This window comes from Mus caroli, unplaced genomic scaffold, assembly GCF_978045245.1.
Source record: "Mus caroli unplaced genomic scaffold, Mus_caroli_1 scaffold_5, whole genome shotgun sequence".
Taxonomy (NCBI): domain Eukaryota; kingdom Metazoa; phylum Chordata; class Mammalia; order Rodentia; family Muridae; genus Mus; species Mus caroli.
This window is the reverse complement of record NW_028227260.1, coordinates 54,467,086-54,484,577: the sequence shown is the minus strand read 5'-3', so window position 1 is coordinate 54,484,577 and position 17,492 is coordinate 54,467,086. Positions and strand designations below refer to the sequence as shown.

Genomic DNA, 17,492 nt, shown 5'->3' with positions numbered 1-17,492 from the left:
ATGAACTAACCAGTACCCCGGAGCTCTTGTCTCTAGCTGCATATGTATCAAAAGATGGCCTAGTCGGCCATCACTGGAAAGAGAGGCCCACAGGACTTGCCAACTTTATATGTCCCAGTACAGGGAAATGCCAGGGCCAAGGTGTGGGAGTGGGTGGGTAGGGTAGTGGGGGGGGGAGTGTATTGGGAACTTTTTGGATAGCATTGGAAATGTAAATGAGGAAAATACCTAATAAAAAAGATTAATTAAAAAAAAACAAGGAATAACAATGGTGAAGTGACCTAAACAATATACCATTAAAACAATACACCTTTAATTTCCATAGTTAGCTGTAACTAAAAAAAAAAAAATGGAATTTTGTCAAGATTAATTTCTTAAATCAATATCTCTAAATTTAAAGGAAACATCACCATAATCTGTTCTGTGCTGATTTATAAATGTATTATCTTGCTGCTGGGCAAATGCAAACCAGTTTTTCTCCTTTTTTTTTTTAATTTATTTTTCACTTTGCTGCTGTCTCCAAGTGGAGAGATTAACTGGTAATTGTTATGTATAATAGACAAAGTGTCACACTGTAGTTCATTGTTTGTTTTCTCTGACATCATCTTTGTTTTCCTATTCTATGTCAGTTTGTAGTCAATTTCTTTTACAAGACTAACAGAATGAAACAAAACCACTCTGATCAGATTTCTAATATGCTGAATGAATAAGTGGTTTACGCATGCAATGGAATTTATTTTTAATTAAGGAAACCAACATCCCCAAATGTTTATTAAATTTAACAGAAAAACTATTGACCTGCAAATCAAATTTGTTTCTTGCACATCTGTACAGAAAAGCATGACTGAGTGCCTTTGAAAAATGTCTAATTCCAAGTGCCATTTCTCATATTTAATGATGTTATGAACTTCAGTGAACTGTTTCATCTCTGTGAGCCTCAATTTCTCTCATCTATGAAATGAGGAGTAGAGACAAATATTCCATATGACTGTGTGGGCTATTTGATGAGGAAATAAATCAAGAAATTGTGAAACATTTCTTTAACCACACATGTTCAGTAAATGTTAGCATTGTCAATATACATTTCTGAGTAATTGTTGAACACGTTATTTATATTCTGTGAAAATAAAAATAATTAAGTAAACATAGATAGCATTGCTTTGAGATGAGAAAAATACCTCCTAAATAGTCATTTCTGATTCACTTAGTTGTTTTATAGAGTGATAAGCCATTGTTATTTTTATAATCCCTTCACTTCTTATTTTGAGATATTTCCATATTCCAGTCTATTATAGATATCATTTGCTAAAATTAATTTCTGGAGTAATGATGTTTAAAAGCTATTAAGTTCATCGTAATCCATACAGTGAATGGACTATAAGATATTCAACAGTAGATTGTGTCACTTACCCTGACCCCTACCTTGTTGAAGATGGTAACTGAGGCCCAATATCCATTTCTGTCCCTGGCCTCATAACCTTTAGCTACCATGTGTAAATGAATCTCCATCTACACTGGCCAGGTTGGTGTCCATATCAACAATGCCTGCGAGGAGCTCTACTGCCTGGAACATAGTGTCCAGCTGATGGCAACATGCCAAATGACAAGACCACTGTTGGGAGGAGATGACTCCTGCAATGCCTTCTTCAGTGATCCAGGCACTGGCAGGCATGTATCCAGGGCACTCAACTGATTGTGGACATGGAAGCCACAGTTTTGATACATTGTGCACTGGTACCTACTACTGCCAGCTCTTCTGTCCTAAGAAGCTCATCACAGGCAAAGATGGTTTAACTAACTATGCCAGTGGCCACTACACTATTGGAAAAGAGAACACTGACCTTGTCTTGAACCAACTTCTCAAGCTGGATAACAAATGTGCAGGTCTTCTGTGATTCTCTGTTTTCTACTGCAGGGGAACTGGCCCTAGGATCACCCCTACCCCTTGCAGATGAAATGGCTCTTTATTGATTACAGAGAGAGGTACAAGCTGAGGTTCTCCAATTAACCATTCCCTAGGTTTCCACTGCCATTGTTGAGCCCTACAATTCCATACTCACTAACCACACAACCCTGTAACAATCTGATTATGTCTTCATGGTATACAATGAGGCCATGCAAGGTATCAGTTTTAGGAACATCAATATTGAGTACTCAAACTACACTTACTTTACCTACACTAACCTTAACTATACTTCAGATTATGTCTCCCATCACCACTTCCCTCAGATTTGATGAGGCCCTGAATGTTTATCTGACAGAATTTCAAATGAACCTGGCACCCAACCCTCTAATCCACTTCCTTCTGGCCACATATGCCCCTGTCATCTAAGCTGATTGAGCCTACCATGAGCACGTTTCTGTAACAGGGATCATCAATTGTTGTTACGAGCTGGCCAACCAGATGGATAAATGTGACTCTACCTAGACTAATTACATGGATTGCTGCCTGTTGTGGATTAGTGATTTGGTTCCCAAAGATGTCAGTGCTTCCACTGCAATCATGAAGACCTAGCACAGCATTCAGTTTGTAGACTTGTATCCTTCTGGCTTCAGAGTTAGTATTAATTACCATTCCCCATATGGTACATGGTAGAAACCTGGACAATGTATTTGTGTGCATGCTGAGCAATAGCACAGCAATGACTGAGGCTTGGGCTTACCTATACCACACGTTTGATCACACGTTTAACAGCAAGTATGCTAAATGTAGCTTTTTGCACTGGAATGTGGACAAAGGCAAAGAGGAGGGGGAGGTCTCTGAGGCACTTGAACACATGGCTGCCCTAGACAAGGATTATGAAGAGATTGATGTGGATTCTCTTGAGGGAGAGTGCAAGTAAGAAGGAAGAATACTAATCCATTAATTTCAGTCACTTAGCAAGTCAGACATGTAGAACTTCTATTTCAACATGAGTTGACAAGCATCAATGGTTCTAATTGGGTTATTTTCATCCTGTGTTTATGTGTATCTTTTCTAAGAATACCAATAAGGATTTTTTTTTTCATGTCTCAAAGTGAAAGCTTTAAGGAAAAAAACAGGAAATTCAAACATTACCTTATTCTATCATTGGTTGCCTTGTTTGCATTATATTCAATCAAACTATTGATGTTTAAAATATGATAATAATTGTTATTTTAGTCTTTACTAGGTGTTCTTGATGCATATTCTGAAAATGAATTTAGTGAATGTATTTGAATACAGGTAAATATATCTTTTCTATAAAAGCATATACAATAAATATTAAAATAAAATAAATATCAATAGTTGCTTTATTTGCAACTAGTATACCAATGGGTTTCAATAAAACTATACGTATGGATATTGAATTTTGATTTTTTCCATAGTCCATTTTAAAATTGTAAAATAGAAACTTTCTTAGTCATGAAAAAATGCTAGCTGGTTTTATTTAACTCATAAGCTGTAACCTGTTTAACTCTGTTTTAGAAGCATGCTGGGAAACATACAATTCATATTGCCTAGGAGAAAAAAAAATCCTGAAAATGCTTTCAGGCTGGGAGACTTATTTGAGCTCCTTAGAGATTTGAACTTTCTCACTATTCTCAATAGATAACTCTAGCTTACTCTTTTAGAAGTGTTTTGATTTCACACTGTGTTTAGATTTCATTATTTTATATCAGGATGCTCTCAACACTATTAAGTAAACTCAAATAAAGCTGGCTGTGTGTTGTTTGACATTGATACAAAATGATAAAAAAGCATATAGAAAGTACCTACATACACGATCCTTAACTTTAATAGATATTTGCAGAATATTTAATAAATGTATGGTATCTTTAAAACATGCTTTCTATTTGCTTACATGCTAGGGAAGAAAAAATTGTATGCCAACAACTATAATGATATAGCAATATCTAAAACAGTATATCCCATAAGTCATAAATAACATGTTTTAAACTAAATTAGAAAAATATGCTCTCAGGAACTTAATTTTTAATTCCAGTTTGTTATCTACTAATATATGTGCATATGTGTGTGTATGTGTAAATATATACTTCCCATGTGAAGTTCATACTTTAGGTACCTACTATTTCATAAATGACTAGATCTTCTATGTATTTAAGAAATGTGTTTATACTGAAATGAAATCACATTATTTAATGGGAATACTGCCAACCAGCATTTGTTTTTTTTTTTTAATCCTATCACAGTATTGTTTCATTCTGCCTTTAAGACTCCTCATAGCATTAATTTAGGTAGTCAGAGTATAACTTAAGAAGTACTAGAAAAACATTTCACAGGTTAAATATTTTGCCCTCATACATCCAGCTGATTTTCTAAATTTATTTTTGGAGATTACTTCCTTTCTTTCAAGGCCGTCATTGTCTTTTGTTTAGCTGTAAATAGCCATGGCCTTTCTGTTACTACTTTCAGTAGGAACACATTCATTTGTAGAGTACCAATACACTTTTCCATGTGTTATTTGTTTTACTGTGGTAAGAATACTTAAAATTAGGTCTAATCTCTTTAAAATTTTGGATGTGCAATACAATATTAACTATAGAATGCTATCGTGTAGCATATCTCTTGAATTTATTTGTCATATGTAATGGAAAATTTATACCATTCTACTTTGTGATTCAACTCTGCCATAACCCATAACTTCTTACAACTTCTGTTCCACTCCACCTTTCAATGAGTTTGACTCTTGAGGACATACTATATAAGTCAAGTAATGTGGTATTTTTCCTGCTAATGCTACCTAATTCCATCTAGTAACAATTCTTCAAAATCATCCATATTTCCCATCATAGAACTCCTTTTGTCCCCAGTACAGAATAATAAATTAATTGTATGAGTATACCATGTTTTATCCTTTAAATCATCTATGTTAATTTAGGTATTTCCCTATTTGTGAATAATACGGCAATTTATAGGTGGTTAATAATTGGGGTCAACATCACAGGGTCCAGAACCTTCCAGGAGGCAAGCCTCTGGGCATGCCAATGTGGAGTTATCTAGATATTTAATTATTTAGATATCCCCCTTAGTTCAACTATTGGTGATCATATGCCAATGAGGGTGGAGCCATCCACTGTAACACAGTAAACCTACCAGCAACAGCATCCTCAAAATAAACTGACTATACTTCTCTGAGAAATTATCAACTACCAAAAGCTTCTCAGTTAGGGGAGAAGACTGCAGAGTGTTCCCCCTAGTCCATATTGGCATGATGGCTGATGTGATCATATGCCAGCTACAGCTACTATGAGTTCATATATGTATCAGTAATGTCACGTCCTTTCAGCTAAATTAGAACATTACATGTACATTTAACACCAAACCTAAAGGAGGGTCACACTCTTCAGTGGACTTGGGTCTTGGACTAAATAAAAAGAAGAAAGTGACCTGAGCATCAACATCCTTCATTCTCTTGTTCCTGACTATAAATTAAATGTGAACTCCCCCAGCCCTCTCCTCCTCTTGATACAGTGACTCTCAGGATAGACTCTACCAGAAACTGTAATCCAAAATAAATCATTTCCTTGGTTGAATTTTTGTTAAGTATATTGGCACCACAACAAAAAATAATAAAAATGATCTTCCAAACTTTTTTCATTTTTTCTAATACCTAATATCTATTTTTATTTTCAAAATGACCACATTGAAAAATGTTCAGCAATAGTTTGGATTAGTTGTGTGTTTTAAACATTTGTGTATCTTGAATGAAAAAAATATTTATTCAAGTCACTCAAATATTGTAGTATTTCAGCCAGATGAAATATTCTGCCTTAATTTTGTTGGTTTTACAAATTTAAATCCTTTATTTCATTAACATTTCCTTGTATTCTGCCTCAACAAATAGGGTTGAAGTTAGTTGAAATTTGCAAACTGAACTACAGACATTATATAGGTAAATTCAGTTATTGCTCAATGAAGATATTTAGGAAAAGATCATTCAAGGTTTATTTTTAAATATTTTATTTAAATTTATGCATGGATATAGTTTTGGGTCAAATTAGTTCTCCCTTATCTTTGCTCCAATTCCTCTTCTATTTACCCACACTTCACTTCATATTTGCTCTTTTGCTTTGTACCCAAAAGATTTTATTATTTCATTCATTGGTGCCTATATGAACATGAGTTTGGAATCATCCCATGGCTCAATCCCTAAAGAAAACATACTTATGCTCCCCCAAACAGCCATTGATAGCAAAGTGATCCTCAAATAAGGATGGGACTTTATGATTCCCTCCTCTATTTACACTGAGATTTTTGACTAACAAAATGAAACTTCTCTGATGAATGTTGAAAGTACCCCAATTCTGTGGGTGTAAAGTTAACATCATTGGAGACAGTTTATTTTATGTCCATTTTGCAGAATAATAGTCCCAGGTTCTCCCTCAATGACTATGACCTGGACAGCAATGGAGTTTTGAACTAGTTAATATTACCAGACATGTGTTCCAGCTACTGAAGCTGGATTTAAATCCAACCAGAAAGTGGTTGTGACAGCATTACACCAGTGGGCATATCTCACTAGGTCAGCTCTTACTATAGATTATGGAATTTATAGCTTGGTAAGACTACTGATTACTCTTCTCACCATGATAGCATGCACATAAACTTTTAGTTCTATGAAAACTATTGAGTAGAAATGGGGCCTACAGATCACTACTAACTTGGTTTCTTCATACCCTATGATTCAGATATGTGGTGTGTTCTACAATATGGCTTTACCATCAAATTCTGGAGGGATACCAGGAGAAAAGGAATTGTCTGTTGTATTTGGAGGTGTGTTTATAGGACACCATTGATCAACAAATTGAAAATTTTAACCTATATTCATTACTGGTTTGTTTGTTTATTTGTTTGTTTTGATAACTTATGGTGTCTGAAAGAGGTATTGCCCCACATTATAGGGTAACTCCTTTAAACTATACATATACATATATACACATTACATATACATATATATGTATGTATATATATATATATATATAATTTTCAGAAGTTTCTATAATAGTTCTCATAATCTAATACACATTGGAAAATAACCATTAGTACAGTTAACAATTACATTTGACGTTTCAAAAAGTGTAAATGTCACACTCAATAGCTTTAGATTTCATGGTTTGTAATTAGTTGTGTACCAGTGATATCTCCTCAGGATACATTAATATTTATACTACTTAAATTGTTTTAGAGTAAAATAATATTCTGAGATCATTATAATTTGGGATATTATTTTATAATAACATCTATATTTAAAGATATATTATTTAAAAACAATTTCCCTTTTATACATTGATATTTTATTCACCATATAATTTATTCATAAGAATATTTACTATTAAAGTAGAAAAATACTATTTCCATTCATTCCTTTATATAATTTTTAATTATGAAAATAATTTAAATTCATACTAGGTTATTAATTATTTCTTGTCACTAACTTAAGGTTTCAATTGTTGTAAAGAGAAATGACCATGGCAACTATTGAAAGGAAAACATTTAATTGGGGCTGCATTATAGCTTCAGAGGTTAATTCTACTATCATCATGGCAGAAGGATGGATGCAGATATTTAGACATGGTGCTAGAAAGGTAGCCGAAAGTTCTAGATCTAGATGGGCAGGCAGCAGAGGGAGATACAGTGGGCCTGGCTTGATCTTCTGAAACTTCAAACCTCATACCCAATAATTCTCTTCCTCTAACAAGGCTACAGCTATTCCAACTAGGCCACAGTCCTAATTTTTTCAAACAGTGTTACTCCATTTGAGCCTATTGGGACCCTTTTCTTTTCTTTTCTTTTCTTTTCTTTTCTTTTCTTTTCTTTTCTTTTCTTTTCTTTTTTATTGGATATTTTCTTTATTTATATTTCAAATGTTATCCCCTTTCCTGATTTCCCTTCCAAAAACTCCCTATCCCCTCTCTCCAATCCCTGCTCAACAACCCACCCACTCCTGCTTCCTGGCCCTGGCATTGCCCTACACTGCAGCATAGAGACTTCACCAAGGGCCTCTCCTCACATTGATGTCTGACTAGGATATCCTCTGTTACATATGCAGCTGGAGCCATGAGTCCCACCATGAATGATCTTTGGTTGGTGGTGTAGTCCCTGGGAGCTCTGGGGATACTGGTTAGTCCATATTATTGTTCCTCCTATGGGACCATTATCATTCAAAACACTGAAGTAAATGAGATTTTATAACAACTATCACTTTCAAATTTTCTTTTTCTACAATTTTACTGGATATTTTATTCATTTACATTTCAAATGTTATCCCCTTTTTCCTGTTATCCCCTGATTTCCTGTCTGAAAAAACCCTATCCTATCTTCTTTCTCTCTGCTTCTATGATGATGTTCCCTAATCCACCCACCCACTCCTGCCTCCCCACCCTGTCATTCCCCTACACTGTGGCATCAAGCCTTCACAGGACCAAGGGCCTCTCATCCCATTGATGCCCGACAAGGCCATCCTCCACTACATATATGGCTGGAGGCATGGTTCTCTTCATGTGTACTCTTTGGCTAGTGGTTTAGTCCCTGGGAGCTCTGGGAGATCTGAATAATTGATGTTTTTGTTTTTCCTATGGGGTTTCAAACTTCAGTCTTTTCTATAAGTCCTCCATTAAGGATGCTGTTCTCAGTCCAATGGTTGGCTGCAAGCATATGCCTCTATGTTTCAAGTTCTGGCAGAGCCTCTCAGGAGACATCTATATCCAGTTCCTGTCAGGATGCTCTTCTTGGCATCCACAATAGTGTCTGCATTTGGTGACTGTATATGGGATGGATTCCTAGGTGGGGCAGTCTCTGGATGGCCTTTCCTTCAGTTTCTGTTCCAAACATTGTCTCAGTGTTGGCTCCTGTGAGTATTTTATTCCCCCTTCTAAGGACTGAAGCATCCACACTTTGGTCTTCCTTCTTCTTGAGCTTCTTGTGGTCTGTGAATTATATCTTGGGTTTTCTGAGCTTTGGGGCTAAAATCCACTTATCAATAACTGCATAACATGTGTGTTCCTTTGTGATTGGGTTATCTCACTCAAGATGATATTTTCTAGTACCATCCATTTGTCTAAGAATTTCTTACATCCATTGTATTTGATAGCAGAGTAGTACTCAATTATGTAAATGTACCACATTTTCTGTATCTATTCCTCTATTGAAGGAAATCTGGATTGTTTCCAGCTCCTGGCTATTATAAATAAGGCTGCTATGAACATGTCCTATTACATGTTGGGGCATCATCTATGTATACACACCGGAGTGGTATAGATGAGTTCTCAGGTAGTACTATGTCCAAATTTTGAGGAAATGAAGAAGTATAGCAAAGTAAAAGCAAAATTCTAGGCCTTTAGGCCTAGGCTTGGGAAAGTGACCTCTGTGACTTAATTCTCCAAGGTATGCTAATCAGATAGCAACATTCCTCCACCCACAAGCTTCCTGGGTTCAAAGAGTGTTCATTCAAAGAAAGTCACCCTGACCATTACCGGAACCTGCTATGCAAATGTGCTATTGTTAGGGGCTCTTAGAAACTGAGAGTTAACCTAGAACAATTACCAGGTATTCTTTGTGACTCTTGTGACTTTGCACTTCCTTGTGACTCTTAACTGGTATCTTTGGTATTTTTCCAACAACACCCTCCCCACTTCCTTGAGTTGTGGTTTCTTCCTTTAAATACCCCCTTATACAGCTACTCGGGGCGCCACAGTCCTCTGCCCCTGCGTGGTGTATGACCGTGGGCCCGAGAGCGCTCTTGAATAAAAATCCTCTTGCAAGTTGCAGCAAGACCATTTCTTGTGGGTGATTTTGGGGTGTCGCCTCTCCTGAGTGAGAACGTGGTGGAGTCCTCATGTTGTGGGTCTTTCAGAACCACCAAATTGATTTTTAGAGTGGTTGAACCAGCTTGCAATACCACCAACAATGGAGGAGTGTTCCTCTTTGTCCACATCCTTGCCAGCATCTGCTGTCACCTGAGTGGATACTATACTTACTAGAAAAATTCTTTGTTTGTTGTTGTTGTTGTTAAGGATCAAGAATTGTTTGAACATGTTGCCAACAGTTTACTAATATAATTTCCCCAGTGGATATAGTTGATCAATATTTGAAAGCTAATGAGCTATGGTAAATTCTAATTTACTACTCAGGGTATTTTTATAATTGTCTCTATAATATTCCATCATCAAAGTTCATTAATTATGAATTTTACAATTTGGTAATTGAAACAATTACTTTTATTTAATTTATAATTACATTTATTGCCTACATATTTTAGTTGATGGCTACTGAGAAACATTTTATGAAAATCGTATTCTTTTGAGTAAATAAATGCCAGAAAATTGTTACTTAAGTAAAATTGTGACAGAAAACAGTGTTCCTAACAATGAACTTGTATGCTTTTGCTTTTATACAATGTATGGCAACATGCTTTCTTTGTGCATTCGTTTATGACAAGTTCAAGTTCACTTATTTAAGGTAATTTGCTTTACATACCCAGTCACTGACCCTTTTACATGAAATATTAATTTTTGTCTAGACATTTCTTTTACATTTTTCATCCTGAGAGTAATTGCTCTTTCATACATACTTTCAAATAACAAACACCTTGTCTAGTAAAAAGTAGAAAATATAAATACAGAATTTTTACATAAAACTCTTAGCCTATCTTTATTTATTTGGGTACACATATGTACATAAGTATTAGTCATTCAAAAAGTAGGAATTCATCTTTTTCATGCTAGGGGAGCTCCTAAGATGTAATATTATAAACCACCCTGAGTTTGCAATTATTTTCTTGGAGCTTTGCATGTACTATTGTGGATTATAGGGCTATACTTGTAGAGCAAAGACCAAATTTCTACTGATGTCAGAGAAGAGAAAATATAAGCAGACAATTTGAGGATCATTCCTCTATGGATTTTATTTCCCAATAGCTCTTTAAGTAATATGATTCATTGAGAAGTGTGTGCATGTAAGAGTTTTTGAATACTACCAAGCTGTGCTGTGAAATTGAAGAAGTCCTTCAAGCACACTGCGTTTACCCAGAGCCAAACAGATTTAATACTGTTATTCTAAGAAATAGAAGTACAAATAAAATTTCCAGGCATTGCTTAAATGCTATTTCTTACTGCTCATAGAAATAAGAGTTTATTCTTTCATCAAGTACATGAATTTGTCCTTAGAGTCAAACGCTAACCTTTATATTATATTTATGTCAATATTGCAATGACTTCAATTTTAAAAAGAGTGAACATACAGTGTTCAAAAGTTCCATAAGAAATAACTAATACTTATCACACAGAAACCAGAAAAATACAGAATTCAATCAGTAATAAAGATATTTGTGACAAATATATATAGAGAATTGTATTATATAAGGAAAATATTTGGTTTTATAAGGAATGCATGTCATATTATAAGAGTAAATATAATAATACTATGAACAAATATATTTTATATGCTTTATAAGACTAAAGAATCATTTTCTTTTTTAAAAATTAGGTACTTTCATCATTCACATCTCCAGTGCTAGAACAAAAGGCACCCACAACCTCTCCCACTCCCCCACACACCCACGCCCACTTCTAGGCCCTGGCGTTCCCCTGCACTGAGGCATATAAAGTCTGCATGACTAGTGGGCCTCTCTTTCCACTGATGGGCAACCAGGCCATCCTCTCATACATATACAGCTAGAGACACAAGCTCCTGAGCTCCAGGGGGCAGTGATTAGTTCATATTGTTGTTCCACCCATACAGTTGTAGATCCCCTTAGCTCCTTGGGTACTCTCTCTAGCTCCTCCATTGGGGACCCTGTGATGCATCCAATAGCTGATTGTGAGAATCCACTTCTGTGTTTGCCAGGCCCCAGCATAGTCTCACAAGAGACAGCTATATCAGGGTCCTTTCAGCAAAATCCTGCTAGTGTATGCAATGGTGTCAGCGCTTGAAGGCTGATTATGGACAGGGTGGATCCCTGTATATGGCAGTCTCTAGACGGTCCACACCTTCATCTCAGCTCCAAACTTCATCTCTGCAACTCCTTCCATGGGCGTTCCACTACCAATTCTAAAAAGGGGCAAAGCATCCACACCCTGCTCTTTGTTCCTCCTGAGTCACCTGTGCTTCGCAAATTGTATCCTACATCTTGAATATTCTAAGTTTTGGGGCTAGTATCGAATTATTAGTGAGTACATATCATGTGAGTTCTTTTGTGATTGGGTTACCTCACTCAGGATGATGCCCTCCAGGTACATCCATTTGCCTAGGAATTTCATAAATTGATTCTTTTCAATAGCTGAATAGTACACCATTGTGTAAATGTACCACATTTTCTGTATTCATTCCTTTGTTGAGGGGCATCTGGGTTCATTCCAGCTTCTTGCTATTGTAAATAAGGCTGCTATGAACATAGTGGAGCATGTGTCCTCCTTACCGGTTAGAACATCTTCTGGATACATGCCCAGGAGAGGTATTGTGGGATCCTCCAGTAGCACTATGTCCAATTTTCTGAGAAACTGCCAGATTGATTTCCAGAGTGGTTGTAGAAGCTTGCAGTCCCACCAACAATGGAGGAGTATTCCCCTTTCTCCACATCCTCGCCACCATCTAATGTCACCTGAATTTTTGATCTTAGCCATTCTGACTAATGTGAGGTGGAATCTCAGGGTTGTTTTGATTTGCATTTCCCTGATGATTAAGAATGCTGAACATTTTTTCAGATGCTTCTCAGCCATTCGGTATTCATCAGGTGAGAATTCCTTGTTTAGCTATGAGCCCCATTTTTTAATGGGGTTATTTGATTTTCTGGAGTATACCTTCTTAAGTTCTGTATATATATTGGATATTAGTCCCCTATCTGATTTAGGATAGATAAAGATCATTTCCCAATCTGTTGGTGGCCTTTTTTTGTCTTATTGACAGTGTCTTTTGCGTAACAGAAACTTTACAATTTTATGAGGTACCATTTGTTCATTCCCAAACTTACAGCACAAGCCATTGCTGTTCTATTCAGGAATTTTTCCCCTGTGCCCATATCTTCGAGGCTTTCCCACACTTTCTCCTCTATAACTTTCACTGTCTCTAGTTTTATGTGGAGTTCCTTGATCCACTTATATTTGACCTTAGTACAAGGAGATAGGAATGGATCAATTCACATTCTTCTACATGTTAACCGCCAGTCATGGCAACACCATTTGTTGAAAATGCTGGGTTCCCCCGCCCCCCACTGGATGGTTTTAGCTCCCTTGTCAAAGATCAAGTGACCATAGGTGTGTGGCTTCATTTCTGGGTCTTCAATTCTATTCCATTGGTCTACTTGTCTGTCACTATACCAGTACCATGCAGCTTTTATCACAATTGCTCTGTAGTACAGCTTTAGGTCAGGCATGATGATTCCACCTGAGGTTCTTTTATCCTTGAGAAGAATTTTTGCTATCCTAGGTTTTTTGTTATTCCAGATGAATTTGCAGATTGCACTTTCTAATTCGTTGAAGAATTGATTTGGAATTTTGATAGGGATTGCAATGAATCTGTAGATTGCTTTTGGCAAGATAGCCATTTTTACTATATTGATCCTGCCAATCCATGAGCATGGGAGATCTTTCCATCTTCTGAGATCTTCTTTAATTTCTTTCTTCAGAGACTTGAAGTTCTTATCATACAGATCTTTCACTTCCTTAGCTAGAGTCAAGCCTAGGTATTTTATATTATTTGTGGCTGTTGAGAAGGGTGTTGTTTCCCTAATTTCTTTCTCAGCCTGTTAATCCTTTGTGTAGAGAAAGACCATTGACTTTTTTGAGTTAATTTTATATCCAGCTACTTCACTAAAGCTGTTTATCAGGTTTAGGAGTTCTCTGGTGGAATTTTTGGGTCACTTATATATACTATCATATCATCTGCAAATAGTGATATTTTGACTTATTTTTTTTCCAATTTGTATCCCCTTGATCTCCTTTTGTTGTCGAATTGTTCTGGCTAGGACTTCAAGTATAATGTTGAATAGGTAAGGAGTAAGTGGGCAGACTTGTCTAGTCCCTGATTTTAGTGGGAATGCTTCCAGTTTCTCACCATTTACTTTGATGTTAGCTACAGGTTTGCTGTAGACTGATTTTATCTTGTTAAGTTATGGGCATTGAATTCCTGATTTTTGCAAAACTTTTATCATAAATGGGTGTTGGATTTTGTCAAATGCTTTCTCCACATCTAATGACATGATCATGTGTTTTTGTCTTTGAGTTGTTTATATAGTGGATTATGTTGATGGATTTCCATATATTAAACTATTCCTGCATCCCTGGAATGAAACCTACTTGGTCAGGATGGATGATTGTTTTGATCTATTCTTGGATTCGGTTAGCGAGAATTTTATTGAGGATTTTTGCATCGATATTCATAAGGGAAATTGGTCTGAAATACTCTATCGTTGTTGGGTCTTTCTGTGGTTTAGGTATCAGAGTAATTGTGGCATCATAGAATGAATTGGATAGAGTACCTTCTACTTCTATTTTGTAAAATGGTTAGTGCAGAACTGGAAATAGATCTTCTTTGAGGCCTGATAGAACTTTGCACTAAACCCATTTGGACCTGGGCCTTTTTAGGTTGGGAGACTATTAATGAATATTTCTATTTTTTATGGGATATATGACTGTTTAGATCTTTAACCTGATCCTGATTTAACTTTGGTACCTGGTATGTGTCTAGAAATTTGTCCAGTTCATCCAGGTTTTCCATTTTTGTTGAGTATAGCCTTTTATAGAAGGATCTAATTTTTTTTGGATTTCTTCAAGATCTATTGTTATCTCTCCCTTTTCATTTCTGATTTTGTTAATTAGGATGCTGTCCCTGTGCCCTCTAGTGGGTCTGGCTAAGGGTTTATCTATCTTGTTGATTCTCTCAAAGAACTAGCTAATCATTTTGTTGATTCTTTGACTAGATCTTCTTGTTTCCATTTGGTTGATTTTGCCCCTGAATTTGATTATTTCCTGCCATCTATTCCTCTTGTGTGAATTTCCTTTCTTTTGTTCTAAAGCTTTTAGTTGTGTTGTCAAGCTACAAGTGTGTGCTCTCTCTAGTTTCTTTTTGGAGGTACTCAGAGATAAGAGTTTTCCTCTTAGAAATGCTTTCATTGTGTTCCATAAGTTTGGGTATGTTGTGGTTTCATTTTCATTAAACTCTAAAAAGTCATTAATTTCTTTCTTTATTCCTTCCTTGACCAAGGTGTCATTGAGAAGAGTGTTGTTCACTTTCCACGTGAATGTTGGTTTTCTATTATTTATGTTGTTATTGAAGGTCAGCCTTAGTCCATGGTGATCTGATAGGATTTATGGGACAATTTCAATATTTTTGTATCTGTTGAGGTCTGTTTTATGACCTATTATAAGGTCAATTTTGGAGAAGGTACCATGAAGTGCTGAGAAGAAGGTATATCCTTTTGTTTTAGGATAAAATGTTCTGTAGATATCTGTTAAATCCATTTGTTTCATAACTTCTGTTAGTTTCACTGTGTCCCTTTTTAGTTTCTGTTTCCATGATCTGTCCATTGAAGAAAGTGGTGTGTTAAAATCTCCCACTATTATTTTGTGAGGTGCAATGTGTGATTTGAGCTTTTCCAATGTTTCTTTAATGAATGTGGCTGCCCTGGCGTTTGTAGCATAGATATAAAGGATTGAGAGTTCCTCTTGAAGGATTTTACCTTGATGAGTATGAAGTGTCCTTCCTTGTCTTTTTGATATCTTTGGGTTGGAAGTCAATTTTATTCAATATTAGAATGGCTACTCCAGCTTGTTTCTTCAGACCATTTGCTTGGAAAATTGTTTTCCAACATTTCACTTTGAGGTAGTGTCCGTCTTTTTCCCTGAGAAGGGTTTCCTGTAAGCAGCAAAATGTTTGGTCCTGTTTGTGTAGCCAGTCTGTTAGTCTATGTCTTTTTATTGGGGAATTGTGTCCATTAATATTAAGAGATATTAAGGAGAAGTAATTATTGCTTCCTATAATTTTTGTTGTTAGAGTTGGTATTTTGTTCTTGTGGCTGTTTTTCTTTAGTTTTGTTGAATGATTACTTTCTTGCTTTTTCTAGGGCGTGGTTTCGTCCTTGTATTTTTTTTTTTTTTTTTCTGTTATCATCCTTTGAACGGCTGGATTTGTGGAAAGATAATATGTGAATTTGGTTTTGTCATGGAATACTTTTTTTGTCCTTCTATGGTAATTGAAAGTTTGGCTGGGTATAGTAGCCTGGGCTGGCGTTTGTGTTCTCTTAGTGTCTTTATAACATCTGTCCAGAATCTTGTGGCTTTCATAGTCTCTGTTGAAAAGTCTGCTGTAATTCTGATAGGCCTGCCTTTATTTGTTACTTGACCTTTTTCCCTTACTGCTTTTAATATTCTGTCTTTATTTAGTGTATTTGTTGTTCTGATTATTATGTGTCAGGAGGAATTTCTTTTCTGGTCCAGTCTATTTGGAGTTCTGTAGGCTTCTTGTATGTTCATGGGCATCTCTTTCTTTAGGTTTGGGAAGTTTTCTTCTATAATTTTGTTGAAGATATTTGCTGGCCCTTTAAGTTGAAAATCTTCATTCTCATCAACTCCTATTATCCGTAGGTTTGGTCTTCTCATTGTGTCCTGGATTTCCTGGATGTTTTGAGTTAGGATCTGTTTGCATTTTGCATTTTCTTTGATTGTTGTGCTGATGTTCTCTATGGAATCTTCTGTACCTGAGATTTTCTCTTCCATCTCTTATATTCTGTTGCTGATGCTGGCATCAGCAACAGAATATAAGAGTGCTTCCCTAATGCTGTCTTCCCAAGGTGCTTCCCTAATGCTGTCTCAGGTCCTGTGCTATGGGAATGGAGCAGAAGTTGTATTCCACTCACCCGTGGTCCTAAGATTGTGTGGAGAGTCCTCTTGGAACCTTGGGGGTGTCCGCCAACTCCGTCCCCAAGGTGACCAGGTACTGGCGCAAACCAGAAGCGACTTGTGACCCTGGACAGGCTGGGTTTTCTGCTTCCCTCATGCTGGTCCCATGCGATTGGAATGGAACAGATGTGTTTCACTCACTGGTGGTCCTAAGAATACGTGGAGAGTCCTCTTGGTACCTTGGGGGTGTCCACCGACTCAGTGCCCAAGGTGACCCAAAAATCATTTTCTACACCATTTAAGCATAGCTGAAATTAGAAGAAACATTTGTTTTTCTATTTTCATAATCCTCTTTTGTGTACTGACTTTTCTAAATGGAATGAATGAACCACAACATTTTTCATACTACTGAGACCAGATCTTCCTTCATTTTTAAATAATTTGGTCATTAGCCAACTGTTCAAATTAATAAAATAGTGTTGATCTTTGTTATATTTGATCAATAATTTGAGATGTTTTATGGTCTTGACAACATTTGTGCTTTTATCAATTGGGAAAAAGACATTAATCATGATGCTGCAATTGTCAGAGAGACATTTTATAGAATATGATTTGTCCTGGACTCTCTATGTTACTCTTATATTTTATTTTTATAAAAAATAATTCTTTTCTCCTAC

At 36.2% G+C, this 17,492-nt stretch overlaps 1 protein-coding gene and 1 pseudogene across 2 annotated transcripts in view; both read left to right on the top strand.

The window, feature by feature from the left end:
- The window catches only part of Klhl4 (kelch like family member 4), a 97,876-nt gene that overhangs the window by 34,710 nt on the left and 45,674 nt on the right, over positions 1–17,492 (top strand). The gene's annotated exons all lie outside the window — the stretch shown is intronic.
- Positions 1,594–2,867, top strand: LOC110287024 (tubulin alpha chain-like; annotated as a pseudogene).